We start from the raw sequence: 20,399 nt of genomic DNA, 5'->3' as shown, positions 1-20,399 counted from the left end.
ACAAAATCACACCGACCAAAGCCCTCTTTGACAGTAGTTTAGAAAACGCTCAACGAAGCAGCCTATATGAAACAAGGAGTGATCTACTGGCTCGAAAAACACTGCACTGAGATACCGTACTACAAAATCCAAACTTCATTCATACATTTGGGAAACTACTTAGCATGATCGTTCAACATTAAGAAGAATACTGTATACCGTCAAAATAAAAATAAACAAAAATAATAAATGAACGATCTCAATTTTTAGCACTTCTTTTAGCACTCTCGAAATATTGAATTTCATCTATTTCGTTTTATTAGCGACCTTTTTTCTTTCTAATTTCACATGTAATGTGTATCTGCAAATTATTGTGTTCTTTTTATCATGACCCTTGTCAAAATAATAAAAAGCACGAGTATACTTTATGTTCATATTCAAAGGAATGATTGCTGCGTAGAACAATGAAAAAAAAAACAAGTACTTTTAATATCCGCTGTGTACATATTATAGAACACATTATAGTATTGCATAGGTAGCAATATTTTGTGCACAGGCTCACGAAATTAAATTTTTTTTTATAGCTTAGATGGGTGAACGAGCTCACAGCCCACCTAGTGTTAAGTGGTTACTAGAGTCCATAGACATCTAGAACGTAAATGCGCCACCCCCCTTGAGATATAAGTTCTAAGGTCTCAAGTACAACGGCTGCCCCACCCTTCAAACCGAAACGCATCACTGCTTCACGGCAGAAATAGGCAGGCAGGGTGGTGGTACCCACCCGCCCACTCAATTGTCGGTATCTTGCGTTAGAATATCCTACGAATAAGAATATTACTTAAATTAATGCTTTGATTGGTTTTGTTCTGTCCCTGATAGTCTTTTCCTGCCCTTTGAGAATGCGGTACAATGTGATAATTTGATGGAAATATTGTTCTAATTGTTCGTTCAAGCACACAATTTGCACTCCTTCACTTTGATATACCAACCCCTCCCCACGAATAGCTCTCGATTCGAATGAATCCGGATTTTTATTAATATCACACGCGCCTTGTAAGCTCATATTTGAATGTGTAACGTTTTTGACCTTGCAAAAACTGTTTATGTTTTTAGATAAAGACTTCTTTACGTATACAGTTTTAAAAAAAAATATGTTTTCGGTATCCTCACGAGCTATCTGAAATTAAATGGTTACCGAAGTTTATAGACATGCCAATGAGAAATCGACGCCATCCACCTTAAAATGGGTTTATATCTTGATTTTGTTGTATAACGGCTGTGCGTGCAACCCCTCGAATATGCGAAGTAGTCGTAGCCTAAAAGGTAAGACATCAGGTGCATTCGTATCTTACGATGATCGAATCCCACAGGAAAGTACCAATTTTTGTAATGAAATACGTACCTAAAAATGTTAGCGATTTACTTCCACGGTGAAAGAATAACATCGTATAATAAAAATCAAAACCGCAAAATTATAATTTGCGTAATTACTGGAGGTAGGACGTCTTGTTTGTCCGCACGGGCAGGTACCACCACCCTGCCTTTTTCTGCCGCGAACCAGTAATGCGTTTCGGTTTGAAGGGCAGCTGTAGGCGTAGTACTGTAAAAATTGAGACCACAAAATTCATATCTCAAGGTAGGTAGTGACATTTACGTTGTAGATGTCTATGGGCTCTGGTAGCCGCTGAACATCAGGTGGGCTATGGGCTCGTCCACCCATCTAAGCTATGAAAAATAAATAAATAAAATGTCGCATTACTACTGCTTAGCGCTATAAACAGGCAGCATAGTGATACTTTTAGTATTTTCTTGGGTTTGCGCGCGCCGTAGACCTATAATACTATGCCAGTGGACAAATAATATTATAATATAATGACAGTAAAAAACTCGAGATTAAACCGTAAAATTAGTTTTAATTATAGTGGCACTTGCCTGGGAGGATTCATAATTCAAATGCTGCTAGTAAAAATCCTTTAAATTTCCAATGAAACTAATCAAAACTTCATAGACAATGAGCCAATTCGAAACCTAAGCCATTAAAAGTCAGATTTCCACTCAAATCTAATTTAAAATTTGATTATTTTAAAAATAGTACATACAAATTATAAAGTGATATTGAACTTAAAACCCTAGGGATGAACGGAATCATCGCATTCTCGCTGTAATTATAAATTTTTATTAATTTTTCATTTTAAACTGAGATATCAAAAAATATACGGTAAAATTAAAAGTATTTGAAATTATTATTAACAGTGAAGATTTCACGCGATATTAGACTCTCCGACTATGAATTAAAAGATAAGTGCGTTCAACCAAAAATAAAACACAAATACAGTGGCACTCACGTCGTGATTTAACACCACGTAAACCGTGTGCTTGTTCTCACCCGTCTATGCAATAACACAAAACTTTTGCTAATACTATAACCATTAGCTATCCCACTATACATATTATATTTCCTACTGTTCATTTATAGCGTATCTATCACGAAATAAAATGAGACCGCCAAAAATCTGAATCGAGCTAACTTACAAAATAAGTTTGGATTTAATATCATTTGCCGAGTAACAGCAAAACCGCGCGGTGGAAGATCTTCCCTTTATAATTTGGTATTGTCCCTCCCTAAGTTCCTCTATTTCTCCACATAATTTTTATCTTGATCACTTGCGGTAAATTGTGTTTGTCCTTCTTAATTACAAAGCGAAACAATCATGCGTTTTGTTCTCGAGTGCATAGTAACAATTATCCCGATTCAACTGAAGCTGTGACGTAATTTCCCAAGGTGGACAATGCACTGAGAGTTCGTCTGTCGGTATGCAAATATTATGTAGTAGATTATATGTTCACTATGGAACATAAAGCTAAGCTGTAGTATAATAATTTATGTTTATATACCTGGGATTCTTAAAGCTCATCAATGTTATCTAATATTTTCTTCAGCTTTAAATGTTATAATACATGAGACGCCGAGAGATCTTTGGAAATGTACTAATCTCAAATAGATCAAATTACTTAAATCACACAATAATTGCGCGAAACGAACTTCGAAGAAAATGATTTTGTTATAATATTCTAGATTTTTCGTTTAAAAGTTTAATTTTTTGATTAGCTTACGGCATAAGATTATACCATTTATCTGTCCTTAATCACTTGTGGATCCTCAAACGAATATCGAAGTACTTATATTTTAAAAGTGAATCGTGTCAATTCTTAAATTAAAATAAGTAAATTTTTAATTTGTTTATGTATTATTTTTCCATAATTTACAATTGGTATTAATTTATAAAGATCCATGTCAACTGTGAGGTGAGTGAGGTATTTATACGTTTTCTATAGATATCATATGTAATTTACTACGTGGACATAAAATTATGTTTCCCGAAAGTGTCTTGAAAATGTTTTCCGCACTATCCGCAATGTAAAATTTAGAAAAGAGTAAATGTTTTTTCAATGAATTTATTAGAGGTCAAGATGAACTAGGCATGTATGTTTAAAAAAAACTAATAAACATACAAAAAGCCTAGTTCAGAACGGCTATGATGGCTTCCGTTGCAAAATTAATGAAAATAATGTTAAACTAGCTTAAAGTAGGGACTCCCGTTTGTGGTTTTAAACTCCGGTCTATTTTGAGGAGAATACTAATAATCAGGGAAAAGTATACCAATAATTAATATGATAATTCAAGCTCATTCAGGCTAATAGCAAAATTCTATTGACCCCATTAAAATTAAATTAAAAAATCAAACTCATATTCACTGGTGCTAGGACCTCTTGTGAGTCCGCACAGGTAGGTACCACCACCCTACCTATTTCTGCCGTGAAGCAGTAATGCTTTTCGGTTTGAAGGGTGGGCAGCCGTTGTAACTATACTTGAGACCTTAGAACTTGTATCTCAAGGTGGGTGGCGCATTTACGTTGTAGATGTCTATGGACTCCAGTAACCACTTAACACCAGGTGGGTTGTGAGCTCGTCCACACAAACAAAAAAATAAATAAATAAAAATCTATTTTTTGCGGCATACTTACACGTGACAATTTTAAATTGAATAATTATTTAAAGTACTTATTTATTATTTATGAAAATTATAAATTAAGAAATAATAGAACTCATCAATTAATTAAAAATATTAATTTCCACAAAACGATAAAAAAAATGAGTTGATCTTACCTATGTAGATTACTAAATGTCCAATCAGTACAGAATCACTGTGAATAACTTAGTTAACTGCAAATAGTGTGTGTATCAGAATAAAATCTAAACCAGTTTACAACAATAAATGGCACAACGTTCAAATCACTGAGCACATTGTATTTGTCGACTACGGCGTAGCAAAAACGTGTAGGCGTCTACGAAGAGCTACGGACTGGCAAGCTTTTCGAGGTCCCGCGCGCAACTGAGCTCTGAACGATGGACGATTGCACTGCACCGCTAAGATCGACGCCCGGATACAAATCTTCCGCATCCTTCGAATCATCTCATTTTGGGTGCAACAAAGAAATATTTAAATAGATTTACGCACGCATTGTATACAAAAACTACATTTAAAAAAGGACACTTGTGTATTTGTTACAGCTTTTTAATGTTGAAGTCATTTCTCAGTTTTATTGAAATTTTTATCTGGAATTACGCACTTATTAAGTGTAAACGAAATGAACCTCAGGTAATTTTAAATTTGTGTAATTACTGTTCTCTTGTCTGTTGTCTTATATAATAAGTTCCGACGGATGGGTACCACCACCACCACTCTGCTTGTATCCGGCAGTCGTACGTTCTGTCTTGGGTTGATAGATGAGTTAGATATTAATTAACGGAATTGAGATTTTGACCTCATACCTCAAAGTGAAAGGCGGCATTCACATTATAACATTATCAGGCTCCAGTAACAACTTAGCACCAGCTGCTCTATGTGTTCGTTCACAGATTTATGCAATAAAATAATGAAACGTGGTTCAACGACTTTCATTTGAATAATTTTATACTGTCTTTCCGTTCACTGGCGTTTAGACCTGTTTATTAATAAGGATATACAATGTTTTATTCATGCATCGCTCACTTAGAATATTATTATATTTTTATCATATTATTATTATAATTATATACAAATTAAATTGTCTCATTAGTGTCATAGTTGATGACTCCAAATACTTTATAGAGGAGGCCAAGTTTGATTTCCAAACAAAATCAGCTTCTAATTTATAGATAGAGTACGAGAAAGAGACATTTGTTTTATTTTACATTTGTTTTACTGGTGGTAGGACATCTTGTGAGTCCGTACGGGTAGGTACCACCACCCCACCTATTTTCTGCCGTCTCGAGGTGGGTGGCGGCAATTATGTCGCAGATGTCTATGGGCTCCGGTTACCACTTAACACTAGGTGGACTATGAGCTCGTTCAACCATCTAAGCTATGAAAAAAAACTTATATACAAAACGTATTACACAAGCTTAGCTCTATTACCAATATTTTACGTTATTTAAAATCCTATCAAATTGAAGCTTCACGCACTTTTAATGCTTTAAAGTTCTCTCATTTTAATTAAACCTATACATGTGAATGTAAATGTTTGATCTCAGAGATTATACCTCGAGTAAGGCTGAACAAGAAGATAATTGTAATGACTGTTTGTGTATAAATATGTCTGAATTCATCAGAGCCGTAGCGCCGTACCGCAAGACAAATAAAATTCCATTACAATATTAAAGGAAATCCCTAAAGCCAACGGTGGCTTTATGAAAGAATTTAATAATAAAGAGCAGAATATTATTCAATTTTTTTTTTCTGAAAACAAAGATGGAGCTGGATGAAAGTCAGTCCACCTGGAGCTCGGGGGCTAGTCGAATTTATTAGCATTCAAATGATTTATAACTAGCGAGCGGCAGCTGAATATTTTCTGATTCATCTTAAATTAAATTCTTTCTTTCCTTTGGCCGGATTTCATTAAGGGTAGCGAAATGCCGCGGCAATGAAAAGATCATCTGAAGCGTGGCGCCAACGCCCGAACAACCTCGCATCAAGGCAAACATATCGTCGTCACTTTAAATAAAATAAAAACTTTTACAATTCTTGTGTAATTTTTTTTTTACTTTCACTAAACTGTATTACAGTTTGTCAACAACTTTTTTTTATTGCTTAGATATGTGGACGAGCTCACAGCCTACCTGGTGTTAAGTGGTCACTGGAGCCCATAGCCATCTACAATGTAAATGCGCCACCTACCTTGAGATATAAGTTCTAAAGTCTCAGTATAGTTACAACGGCTGCCCTGCCCTTCAAACCGAAACGCATTACTGCTACACAGCAGAAATAGGCGGGGTGGTGGTACATACCCGTGTAGACTCACAAGAGGTCCTACCACCAGAAAAAATTACCGAAGTTTACCGAATAAGTTTACCGAAAAAAAAACACCAATATTTTGTTCGTTGTATTTGATAATAATACACCTAAATGTATATACCTATAGTTATATAATAGGTATATACCTATAGGTATATATATAGTTATATAATAATTATAATTCAGTTATAAAATGGTTGATGCGTGCGGTCAAATTGCACATGTGGCGCGCAAGGCGTAAGTTATTCTTGCATCCGATTGCGAGCTTCGGAAATATGAGCTAACCTTTTCGCATTATTGAAGATTAAAATTATTTTCCATTTATATACCTCGCACACCCTGTATAATAAATCAAATTAATTATTTTTCCACTAACAAATTATTTCACGAATATTCAATTTAATGCGTTTCGTTTGTGTCATTTAATTTACGGTGAACGACCACAATATCAGTCGCATGAATTCGTCTCCAGTTTATTTCAAAGCATAAAACGGGAGCAGAGCAATGAACAATGCCGATCCTGTGTTTAGCTGCACATGTACGTACGCTCCCTGGGAAGTCTCCGTCATTAAATTCACCGTCCCTTTATGCGTTTTCGACTTCGTTAACTATAGAGAACTCTGCAACAGAAATGGGCCGCCATTTCGCAACATCACTTTGCATAAACAGTCCCATTAAAATTTAATTGCTCCCTCATATCATGTTACGGTTAAATTGTAACACGTTGTAATTTAAGTCTGCCAGCGTAATTAGTGAAGATACAATTGTATCGTGGAGACGCAAACCTTAGTGTTGCAGCAATATGTATACTTTATTTGTTGGTTTAGTATTGAACAGAGTTTATTCTATGTCTAATGTCATTCAAAATATTTCCTTAGCTTGTTTCAGTACAATACAATGCCATAAAATAAATAACAAACATCCGTGACCTTATAGGTAAGACGGCTAATTCACTTGTATCTAAACATATACATGTACTCTAATTTGAACTCTGGTTATATCTAACTGATCAGGTTTTAATATACTATTTCTAAGTAATTAAAAATTTACCTAGTGTCTAACAAGTGTACCTGTAGTAAAGATAAATTCGTAAATACATTAATTCAAGACATAACTGATAAGTTTTTATTTTTTATTTTTTCCTACCTATGCTGATAGCCTTGAGAAGCTATATCAGCTACGCCCTAACATGTAGGTGAGCTCATGGGGCTCAAACTGGAGTGTTGCTAACACTGGCCTTAGCAAGAGCAAGGGCGGATTCAGGGGGGGGTCACGTAGTCAAATTTTCGATGCGCTCGTTCCCAAACGCTTGCCATCATACAAAGTTATTATATTATATTAAATTAATTAAATATTGAAGGTATGTAGTAACATAAAATCTGTATAGTGACAAAATATATAAATAAAATCATTCATGTTCAATTAGTGGTTCATCTAAGTCCTAGAACCAGCTCAGGGGGGGATCATGACCCCATGACCCCCCCCCCTGGATCCGCCGTTGAGCAAGAGCAGTGCTTCGCAGAATCTACCACCGGATCGGAAACGCGACCCACTGAGAAGATCCGGCGAGAAACTCAGTGGGCTGTGTCTGCGGGTTAAAGTGGAAAGTAGGACTTAACATAGCAAGCAAACAAAAAAACTAATGATGACTTCTAAAAGTATACACGTATGTAATTTAAGATTTCATAAAATACAAAATAAACAATGTATTTATTTCGTCTGTTATAAACAAAACATATTAGGCTGTCTTCAATTCAACTGAAACAAACAAGAAATAACATAAAGAGATTATTATATCATATTTCAAACATTCTAGGAAGCAGTAATCCAACCCACACGGAACCCGCATATCAAGGACGTCGCCTTATTAACATACAACAAAACATAATTATTATTCCATCTTGTACTAATATCTATAATTTTATCGAGAGCATGTATTTATAGCTAGCAAAATTTCATCGACTAATGAAAGTAATTTACTGTTATTAATACAAAATACAGTACTTAAATGAATAATATTGTTTTTTTTTATAGTTTGTAGTGTGGTTAGGCTTTCAACCAGATTTTATTTTTTAGACGAGTGAACGGGATCACGTCACTAGTGTTAAGATATCACCGGAGCCTATAGATATTAATAACGAAAATGCAGCTACCCACCTTGAGGCACGAGTTCTATTATAAGTTTTAGTTTTTACAGAACCAAACCGCCCCATCCTTCAAAACTAATCACTGCATCCATTCTCCAATTTCCAACTATAGCTTTTGTATCTTAGATACCGTCCGTTGTGCAGTATGATCCTTGTCGGGTAGGGGCAGCGAGGATAAACGAATAACCAAGGCTAGTCAGAAATCCGCGAGCTTCTCATTACGTCCCTTTTAATATTGTGAACCATTTGTGCGGCATTGCTACTATGACGGAACTCATATTCTATAATTACACGTATTTTTATCGTAGCCATATTAATGAAAAAGATCTAAATGTAGTGAAAAAAAACACTAATCAATAAAAAAATGATTGAATTTGAAAAATATAATTCCATATTTTTTTTATAAAATTCACTTGAATTGATAATTTGTTGCCAGTCATATATAAATTACGTTTCAAATGGCCAGTAGATGTTATAAAACAGCAATTTCACAGGTAAACAAATATTTTAATACATATAACCGAAAGAAATTGACCATTAATATATTTGTGAAGCATTTATGTAAAAAGCATAATATTTTACGAGAAAAACGGTTTACGTACCGTTTTAACAGAATGATGCGAATTTTTTTGGGTAAGTTAGACATATTTACAACAAACAATGCTGTGTCATTGCCAGACATTAGGTATTACCATAATGAACTGACTGATAAAAAATTTCATTAGGAGATAAATTATGTTTTTGTTACACATGACTTAGGTAAAACAATGTAATTGATAAATAAAGAACTCAGTTTTAAACGAATGTTTCTCTGAAGGACATTTAGATAAATTTAACAATATTTGTATTCTCAAAAGAAAAATGAAGATTCGGGAAGAAATATATTAGAATCATATCTAATTTATCACAATTAAAATCAATCACTAATATTTAACGAAATATTTAGCTGTATCAAATCCAAACAGAGAGCACATATCATATTTCTAAGTCACAAGTTTGAGAAGGGTCCTCTAGCCTACTTTTAGGTCACATTTCGTGGTTTGGTTAATGAGCCACACACTACGACAAGCACTCTGGAACCAAAGCAGCCTGTGTCACTGCTAATGAGCCCAGACGCCCAATGACTTTGGCTTAATCCGTCATTGGACGTACGAAACAAGACAAGGTTATTAGAAATGCATATTAATGTTAACATATTCCACGACGCAACTAGATCTGTATCCAATCAATTTCATTATCCATTTGAATTATAATTGGATTGTATCATTCAAGGCAGCTTGGATTAAAAAAAAATTTGTTTAAGACAAATATAGTAAGTAGTTTTAATGAGCGTGAATTTCAATAAAAGTGAACAATGGCGTGTGTGAACTTATTGTCGTCTCTTTGTTTATTCAACGCCACATCATTATACCTTTTTCACCACAATTTTAATGAGATCTCTATACTTGAAATACACAAAACTCGAGAAGTAAAGATAATACATATAATGCACAGTCAACATCTACATGTCGTTAATTATATCTTTTATTTACACGTGTAGGTGAAAACACGAGCTTGCTGCCTTCCAATGATATACTCATACTGTTTGGAGGATAGGTTATGCTGAATTAGCACAAGTTACCATTGTCATCTCCAAGTCGAACGATTACATAAGTGTGTCAAATGTTAATGTTATCATGCCTGAGGGTTTCAGGCACCGTTTATCATCAAGTGAGCCGTGAGTTAGATAAATCTTTTTTATACCTTTAAACGAGCAATTGAATAATCTGAATGTCGGAAACGGCTCCAACAATTTTCATAAAATTTAGTATACAGGGGATTTCGGGGGCAATAATCAATCTAGCTACGATTTATTTTCAGAAAATGTTTTATTCGTGTTTTCATTAATCAACTCTTCCGGACATCTATTGGCGAATAATAATACTATTTTTTTTAACTGAGGGCAACTAACCGCTTTAAAGACACAACAAGATGACATTATCAAAAAAAAAACCGTCATCATCTAGTGTTCGTTAATAACAGTGCGTCCTAATATATTAAGAGTCAGTTAAACTACTAACAAAACCAAAGTAACTGAACAATCAATGGCATTGCCTCTTTTCATGAAATAGTTATCAATAACTCGACCAAAATTAGTCATTTTCAAGTCTCCATTTTACTTGAGTAAAATCCAGTTTACGAAATCATTTTCATAATGCTTAAGCTGGGAGTAATAAGTACTTTATCTTTATAGGATTTCATCAAGTTACCTAGGCAACTTACAGTACTCGAGGAGGCATCGTATGCCACCGGAAATATGACTACCGCTCTGTAATTGGAATGGACCGGTGCTCTAACAGGTGACGGCTTGTAGGTGGCCTCGTTAAATAGTTCAACTCGAAAGTAAAGTAAACCTTTAAAATTAATTTCCTATATAAAATGAAACACTTATTATGCCAAATTTCATTTATGAAACTTAAGTTTTAACGCTAATGCTTTCATTTGAAGTTAAATACATATTTTATTGCCTAATGAATGCCAAGAGTAAAACACATATTTTTGTAGATACACTAAAATTTATTAACAAAATCTAGGTACAGACTTTTTGGCGGGAACGCCAGGAGTGAAGTTGTGTGATTTGTTTTATTTTGTCTATTTAGTGTTTCTTCAAGTTTCAATGTGTAATAGTGGTGGTTTATTAACTGTTTAATATCTGTGAAAGTGCACAAATGAGAGAAAATGAAACAAAGCCTCTGGACGTAACTTCTCGGAATCCCAGCTTCTCGCGCAACCCCGGATCGAGTGTTCATTGTGCCCTGCACTTTATTCAGGTATTGCCTTGATCTCGCCTCTAGCATCCTACCTCTCCAAATCCTTACTCTCCAACTAAAATTAATAATAATATGAAAGTCGACAAAAGAAAAAGAGTTTTTTCGGCGGATCCCCATTCCACGTTTAATGTGGATTTCAGCAATGTCAGGGGTTTACACAGCAACCTTGACGCCGTGCATCACCACCTTGAGACGGCGCAGCCTGTCCTCTTTTTCCTGACTGAGACGCAGATATCTGCCCCGGATGATACTTCGTACCTCGAATACCCCGGCTACGCATTGGAGCACACCTTCCTGCGTAAAGCCGGGGTGTGCGTGTTTATCCGGGAGGATGTCTGCTGTCGTCGGCTTCGGGGCCTCGAGCAACGGGACCTGTCCCTCTTGTGGCTACTCGTGGACTATGGGGGCTGTACCCGAGTCTACGCTTACTTGTACAGGTCCCACAGCAGTGATGCGGGGTCAGCTCTGTTTGAGCATGTACAAGAGGGAACTGACCGCGTGCTTGAGCAGTACCCATCTGCAGAGGTGGTGGTCCTTAATGACTTTAACGCTCATCACCAGGAGTGGTTGGGGTCCAGAACCACTGACCTCCCGGGTCAGGCTGCCTACGATTTCGCCTTGTCCTACGGCCTCTCTCAACTGGTGACACAGCCCACCCGTGTCCCAGACATTGAGGGGCACGAGCCTTCTTTGTTGGACCTTCTGCTGACCACTCACCCAGCTGGATACAGTGTGGTGGTCGACGCTCCACTTGGATCGTCTGATCACTGCCTTATCCGTACTGCGATACCACTCTCTCGTCCTAGTCGTCGAACGACGACCGGGTTTCGAAGAGTTTGGCGGTACAGGTCAGCAGACTGGGATGGAATGCGTGAATTTTACGCATCCTACCCATGGGGGCGGCTCTGCTTTACCTCCGATGATCCTGACGTCTGTGCGGACCGACTTAAAGACGTGGTGCTTCAGGGAATGGAATTATTTATTCATTCTTCTGAGGTGCCCGTTGGGGGTCGCAGCAAACCCTGGTATAATAAAGCCAGCAGGGATGCTGCACGCCTCAAGCGGTCTGCATACGTGGCATTTAATGTTGCTAGGAGATGCCGGGATCCTGATATCTCGGAGAAAAGGCGGAAATTTAACGCCGCCTCTAGGTCCTATAAGAGGGCTATTGCCAAGGCGAAGTCGGAGCACGTTGCCCAAATTGGCGAGCGACTGAATGGCTATCCGTCTGGGAGCCGTGCTTTCTGGTCGCTGGCTAAGGCTGCAGAAGGTAACTTCTGCAGGTCTAGTCTTCCACCACTGCGTAAGTCCAATGACAGTCTGGCTCATAGTGCGAAGGAGAAGGCTGACCTTCTGGTCAAGCCCTTTGCCTCATACTCGACTTTGGATGACGGAGGAGCCACGCCGCCCAACATCTCCCGGTGTGACAGCTCCTTGCCTGAGATTCGCATCACACAGCGTGCGGTCAGGCAGGAGCTTCGGCTTCTTGATGTCCATAAGTCGAGTGGGCCGGATTGCATCCCTGCAGTGGTTCTAAAAACATGTGCCCCTGAATTGACACCCGCGCTAACGCGTCTATATCGCCTCTCGTACAATACCAACAGGGTTCCGTCTTCATGGAAGACTGCTCATGTCCACACTATCCCCAAAAAGGGTGACCGGTCGGACCCTTCGAATTACAGACCTATCGCGATAACTTCCTTGCTTTCCAAGGTGATGGAGCGAATCATAAACATCCAACTTCTTAAGTATCTTGAGGATCGCCAGCTGATCAGTGACCGGCAGTACGGTTTCCGTCATGGTCGGTCAGCTGGCGATCTTCTTGTATACCTCACCCATAAATGGGCTGAAGCCTTGGAAAGCAAGGGCGAGGCTCTCGCTGTGAGCCTTGACATCGCGAAGGCCTTCGACAGGGTCTGGCATAGGGCACTTCTATCGAAGCTTCCAGCTTACGGAATTCCTGAGGGACTCTGCAAGTGGATCGCTAGCTTTTTGGATGGACGGAGCATCACAGTTGTCGTCGACGGCTGCTGCTCCGATACCATGACCATCAACGCTGGTGTTCCACAAAGTTCGGTGCTCTCCCCCACGCTTTTCATACTGCATATCAATGACATGCTATCTATTGATGGCATGCGTTGCTATGCGGATGATAGCACGGGGGATGTGCTATATATCGGCCATCAGAGTCTCTCTCGAAGCGTTGTACACGAGAGGCGATTAAAACTTGTGTCTGAAGTGGAGAACTCTCTGGGGCGGGTCTCCGAGTGGGGTGAACTGAATTCAGTTCAGTTCAACCCATTGAAGACACAGGTTTGCGCGTTCACTGCGAAGAAGGACCCTTTTGTCATGGCGCCGGAATTTCAAGAAGTATCCTTGCAGCTTTCCGCGAGTATCGGGATTCTGGGGGTCGATATTTCGAGCGATGTCCAGTTTCGGAGTCATTTGGAAGGTAAAGCCGAATTGGCCTCTAAAATGTTGGGAGTTGACAGAGACTTGCGCTTTATAAAGCGCAGGTCCGACCTCGCGTGGAGTACTGCTCTCACCTCTGGGCCGGGGCTCCCAAATACCAGCTACTTCCATTTGACTCCATACAGAAACGGGCTGTTCGGATGGTCGATAGTCCTGCTCTCGCGGATCGCTTGGAACCTCTGGGTCTACGGAGGGACTTCGGTTCTCTCTGTGTTTTATACCGCATGGTCCATGGGGAATGCTCTGAGGAATTATTCGAGATGATCCCCTCATCTCCTTTTTATCATCGCACCTCCCGCCATCGGAGCAGGGTTCATCCATATTATCTGGAACCGCTGCGTTCATCGCGTTCATGCATCAATGCGTTTCCAAAGATCTTTTTTGCCACGTACCATCCGGCTTTGGAATGAACTCCCCTCCACGGTGTTTTCCGAGCGCTATGACATGTCCTTCTTCAAACGAGGCTTGCGGAGAGTACTTTATGGTAGGCAGCGGCTTGGCTCTGCCCCTGGCATTGCTGACGTCCATGAGCGACGGTGACCGCTTACCATCAGGTGGGCCGTATGCTCGACTGCCTACAAAGGCAATAAAAAAAATAAAAAAAAATCCAAAAAGTCCACTGAAAAAATCTCAGTAAATGACAACCATTTTACTGAGATTATATATGTCGGAGGAGAAACGCCGAAGGAATGTTTTTAAAAAGTGTGACGTCACCATTGCTGACGTCACGGTCATTAAGTTCTCGACGATGACTCATGTTTGGGCTTCCGAAACAAAACTTCACCAGAACTTCACAATAACTGCGTATATTTCACGAGAAGCATAATAACGTTACAGAGAGATCCGTACTGTACTACGGCTCGAACACGAATGACTAATCGCTAGACAGTACGGCCGTATTTATAGGGCTCGGTACACGTCAGCGTGTTTACAAGTTTTTAAAGTATTGAAATTACAATAAAAGGGACTGTTTAACATCAATTTCTCATCTTAACAAACACAGAGTAATTGGTTGATGACCAGATGATCCGATTATCACATTGAATCATTATTATTTTTATAATAGGTAGGTAAATAGTCATATTTGCGCCGACACGGCCATACTGACAGGCGGTGCGCGCTCTGCACCGGCCTCGTTGATTCTCGTAGGTTTTTCTTTGATTCTCATTGACCTGCAGGAATAAAAATTTCTCTGAGTAGCGCATCTGTTATACTTGCGTTACTTGTAACTATGTAAGTTTGAGACTATTAATGCACTTGATCGTAGGGTTCTCGGAGGGTATCGTAGGGTTCTCGGAGGGTATCGTAGGGTTCTCGGAGGGTATCGTAGGGTTCTCGGAGGGTATCGTAGGGCTCTCGGAGGGTATCGTAGGGTTCTCGGAGGGTATCGTAGGGTTCTCGGAGAGTACCGTAGGGTTCTCGGAGGGTACCGTAGGGTTCTCGGAGGGTATCGTAGGGTTCTCGGAGGGTATCGTAGATTTCTCGGCGGGTATCGTAGATTTCTCGGCGGGTATCGTAGATTTCTCGGCGGTTCTCGTAGATTTCTTTAAGGTGTTCGGATAAGGATGTTGTGTAGTGTGATATTGTGGCGTACACTGTGGTACTTATGTAGTGGGCGTACACTGTGGTACTTATGTAGTGGGCGTACACTGTGGTACTTATGTGGTGGAATTTTAGTAATCAAAAATAAAAACTTATCTTTGAGTGTTGATTTTGTTGCTCGACCATGCTGATTTGTGAAGTAGATGTATAGGCTCATCGGCTGTTGCTGGAGGGTAGTCTTATTCCGCCGATATGGTTAAATGGTCTCCAGGTTGTTGCTGAGCGGAGGCGGCATGTGATCCCACTTCTGATGTCGGAGGAGAAACGCCGAAGGAATGTTTTTAAAAAGTGTGACGTCACCATTGCTGACGTCACGGTCATTAAGTTCTCGACGATGACTCATGTTTGGGCTTCCGAAACAAAACTTCACCAGAACTTCACAATAACTGCGTATATTTCACGAGAAGCATAATAACGTTACAGAGAGATCCGTACTGTACTACGGCTCGAACACGAATGACTAATCGCTAGACAGTACGGCCGTATTTATAGGGCTCGGTACACGTCAGCGTGTTTACAAGTTTTTAAAGTATTGAAATTACAATAAAAGGGACTGTTTAACATCAATTTCTCATCTTAACAAACACAGAGTAATTGGTTGATGACCAGATGATCCGATTATCACATTGAATCATTATTATTTTTATAATAGGTAGGTAAATAGTCATATTTGCGCCGACATATATCATCCCATATACAGTTGATCTCAAATTAGTCATCTATATTTCATTTCATGTCATTTCGCTGCATATTATCATTTTTCATAAAGATAAGAATATAAATTAAAATAAGATATGACTTAAAGGTCATAGTTACCAGGTGATAAAATCCCTTAAAAAAAAATATCTAGGTACCTTATAGATAAACCGAGAGACACAAATTACATTCCTGCAACGTTCTCGTCTGGAAAATAGTTGCATGTTTCCGTGCAGAGCCGTGTGCAGGAAATAATGTCGTCCGGCGGTCGCCGCCGCTACTCAATCCGGCGGGCCCAACCGAATTACACCACGGAAAATAATCACGGAATACGGATATTCACTTTGTACACTTGTTTCCTATTTTTAGATCCCACTTGATATTTTGATAGAGGGGCGGATTTTGTAATTTGTTTCAAAGTTGTTAGACGTCGATTTAATTACGTTGTTCATTGTTATTGTAAAGAATTTGTTTTATAAAATGATCTGGAATTTAGTAATCTTTAAGACGCTTTTAATAGTGCTAAATTCAAATCATGTATCAACCATTTTCAATTAGACTGTGCTTATTTATTCAATAAGTCTAAATATATGAAGAACTGAAGATTTGAGCCTACATTAGTTATTTACATATTCATTCAGCAAAGTAATAAAGGAAAATCCATTCAAACCGATAACATGAGTTACGTACGTGTTCTTACAAACGCTATCATTTATCGTATGCTCCAAAACTTTGTCAAGTTATTCTCGAAGGAGGATTGTACTTTGTTACTTCAATGCAATTTGTCAGTGGGAAAATAAACTGATTTTGTTGCAAACTGGAATTGAGGGAACGTTTCCATTCTACGATTTGCGTTACTCGCATTCGTTTTTTAGTAAAATTTCACAAATAAAAGTTACTATTCAGGTGTAAGGGGATCGCTTCCATAGTCAGCAATAGACGACTAGCCAAACGTTTAGCTTACAAATGAACATTGTTTTCCATCTGGAAATACTTGACGCGTAATGTGTTTCGGTTTGAAGGGTGGGGCAGCTGTTGTGTCTATATAGAGATCTTAGAACTTATATGTCAAGGTGGGTGGCGCATTTACGTTGTAGATGTCAATGGTCTCTAGTAACCACTTAACACCAGGTGGGCTGTGAGCTCGTTCACCCATCTAAGCAATAAATAAAAAAATAAAAAAATGGAAAAATGTTTCACTTAAATACTTGCTGTATAGGTGAATTGATATTTTCTAACACAGCCTACAGCGAAATCACCTGACGAAAGATTACGTGCTCAGCCAACTATGGACCAGGCGTGTCTGCCCCGTCAAACAGAGCGTGAAGACAATTACAGCTGCCACTGAAAATTACTTTATATTATGTAAATAAAGTAGTCAGTAACTATAGTACTGCTGTCATGTAGCGCGCTAGAATGCTTTTAGTGAGCCGCGCGGCCTTACCCCTCAGATGCCCTCATAACTTTGATCGGGGAAGAGAACACAGCTTACAGGGGAGAGATCCAGGAGCGAAGGCCCTTCTGCCCCCGGCTCGGTGACTGCGGATCGGTAGGGATAGAGATGAGCTCTCTCTTCCTCGTTCCACTACCTCATTCTGTGAAAGGTGCTGGACTGGGCAGTGCGCGAGCGTGTTCTCGGCCTACACCAAAAGGGAAAATAACGAAATAGTTCCTAATTTTATAATGTTGTTCATAGTTGGTATACAACACAAAATACTGTATTATCATTGATTTAATTGATCCCTAAAATTTTAGACTATCAGTAACATATCGTTGAATAATTAGTGTGGAAAATAGAAATTAGATTCTTTTTTTTTATTGCTTAGATCGGTGGACGAACTCACAGCCCACCTGCTGTTAAGTGGTTACTGGAGCCCATAGACATCCACAACGTAAATGCACCACCCACCTTGAGATACAAGTTCTAAGGTCTCAAGTATAGTTACAACGGCTGCCCCACCCTTCAAACCGAAACGCATTACTGCTTCACGGCAGAAATAGGCAGGGTGGTGGTACCCAACCGCGCGGACTCACAAGAGGTCCTACCACCAGTAAATTTAGTTTGTTTTTTGTTATTCCTGAGATATGAGTTCATGTAAGCTTTACTTAATTTAATAATAGTCATTTTGATTATTGCAATGACTGTGATAAAAAGTTAACTCCATAAAACATTATTTACTCATGTCGTAAAAGTGATTGCAATAGCACGAACTACGAACTGAGCTATAAAATAGTTTTCTGTACTTTAACTTAATGTTCACCACAGGGGCCGCACAAAAATTATTTCATTGAAATTGAAATATCTATTACATTATATACTATACATGTTTAAATAGACAAAGATAAAATAGTTCAGTGCCGTTTTCCTTTTTGTCCACTGTTCTTCCGTTAATGTACTGTATTTTTATTTAATACCTATTTTCGAACTAGAGTTATTATTGATACTATATTTTGGAAAAGTTTTTTCGGCCTGTTCAAATTGAATTCCTCAACTTAAAAAATGGGTGGTGGTACCTACCGGAGCTGGATCACAAGACGCCAATCAACCAGTTTAATTACTACAGATTATAATTTTACGGGCTAATAAACAACAAGTACCTACACATAATAATAATAAATCTAAAATTATTCGAGTAGTCAAAGACGATAGATTGAAATAACAAACATACAATTTAACATTACATAACATCGCGTTTGTAATATTGGTACCATCGTTTAATTATTGTTTACGGAAATTTCAAGTTTTCGATTAGTCAAGTTGCTTTTTAAAAGTATAATGTCTTCAGTAATCGTGACAGAGGACCTCTGTTGTGGATCGAAACGAGCCTTTAGGGGCACCTGATCCCTGCAAAGCCTCCGGGCGGCGCCGCGTAAACTTCTACAAACGAATTACACGAAGCGCCTAGAAAACAGGATTATCCACTGACTGTCCTACTTACGAAATGTTCACGATGTTTGGTGCTTAATGCGATTTAGAATTAATTTATTTTATCATAATATGGCATGTCCACGGCTTAGAAGGAGGTGGTTTTATTTTTATTTACCGTGAATGTATATTTATTTATTTATTTTAAAGATTTCATTTAATGGATGGGTAAACTCACGGCCCATTTAGTCCTAAATAGCTACCTAAGTCCATAGACACACAACACACAACGTTAATACTGTTGCGTTGGTATTATCACGTTGTGATATACAAGTTGATGGTTCATGTCCTTTCTTCAAATATGAGCTTGAAGTTTTAATAGTACAATTGTAATTATATTAAAGGCTGTCTTAAGATCGAAACAGGAACGTAAGTCTGCTAACTGAATATAGTTGTGGCATGACACATCAGCTCTTCTTAAAGAAACTACAGACACGAAGGCAAAACTCATTTGACAGTGTGTTTCCATTCCGTACATTGAGTAATTAATTGTTTATTTAATTTATACTCCATGAGTGGTTTTGTAGTGCATGGAAATCTACATTTACGCCCCCACACGCTCTTGGATATGAAAATTATCATTGGAGAATAGCTCCTTAACCCTTTAAATCCAAACGCATGATAGCTCCAATGCAAAAAATAAACAGGATCGTAGTACCTAATAGCGGCCTTTAGAATATTTATAAAACAAATATTGTGGTTCATGTTTTTTTTTCTTTTTTTTATTTATTGCTTAGATGGGTGGACGAGCTCACAGCCCGTCTGGTATTAAGTGGATACCGGAGCTCATAGACATCAACAACGTAAATGCGCCACCCACATTGAGATATAAGTTCTAAGGTCTCAGTATAGCTACAACGGCTGGCCCGCCCTTCAAGCCGAAACGCATTACTGCTTCACGGCAGAAATAGGCAGGGCGGTGGTACCTATCCGCGCGGACTCACAAGTGGTCCTACCACCCGTAATTACGCAAATTATAATTTTGCGGGATTGATTTTTATTACACGATGTTATTCCTTCACCGTGGAAGTCACTCGTGAACATTTGTTGAGTACGTATTTCATTAGAAAAATTGGTACCCGCCTGCGGGATTCGAACACCGTTGCATCGCTTCAACACGAATGCACCAGACGTCTTATCCTTTAGGCCACGACGACAATAAGATAAATACGAAGTTTATACTGGTGGAAGGATATTTGTTACTTTTTCACGCAAAAACTACTGAGCGAATTTTTGATAAAACTTCACAGTGTTATAGCTATCAGAATAGCACAAATATTTAATATAGTTGATTAAAAAATTGGTGCCGATCGGTTCTATGAAAACTGATAGAAGATATTGAGATATAAGAAAGATGATATTTTTTTCAGTATTCGCGATAGTCACAACAAAGCTTAACCCAGTTTTGATTAATAAATATAAAATTCGATCG

General features: G+C 38.5%; 1 protein-coding gene across 1 annotated transcript in view; it reads right to left on the bottom strand.

The window, feature by feature from the left end:
* LOC114249270 (uncharacterized) overlaps positions 1 to 4,390 on the bottom strand; it is a 53,066-nt gene extending 48,676 nt beyond the window's left edge. The window contains exon 1 of the mRNA XM_089737027.1: positions 4,148 to 4,390. The gene's annotated coding sequence lies outside the window, so the exon portion shown is untranslated. The remainder of the gene's footprint in view (positions 1 to 4,147) is intronic.
* Between the last annotated feature and the right edge of the window lie 16,009 nt (positions 4,391 to 20,399).

This window comes from Bombyx mandarina, chromosome 22 (genome assembly GCF_030267445.1).
Source record: "Bombyx mandarina strain Sakado chromosome 22, ASM3026744v2".
Lineage (NCBI taxonomy): Eukaryota > Metazoa > Arthropoda > Insecta > Lepidoptera > Bombycidae > Bombyx > Bombyx mandarina.
The sequence above is the reverse complement of the archived record's forward strand: the minus strand, read 5'-3'. Positions and strand labels throughout refer to the sequence as shown.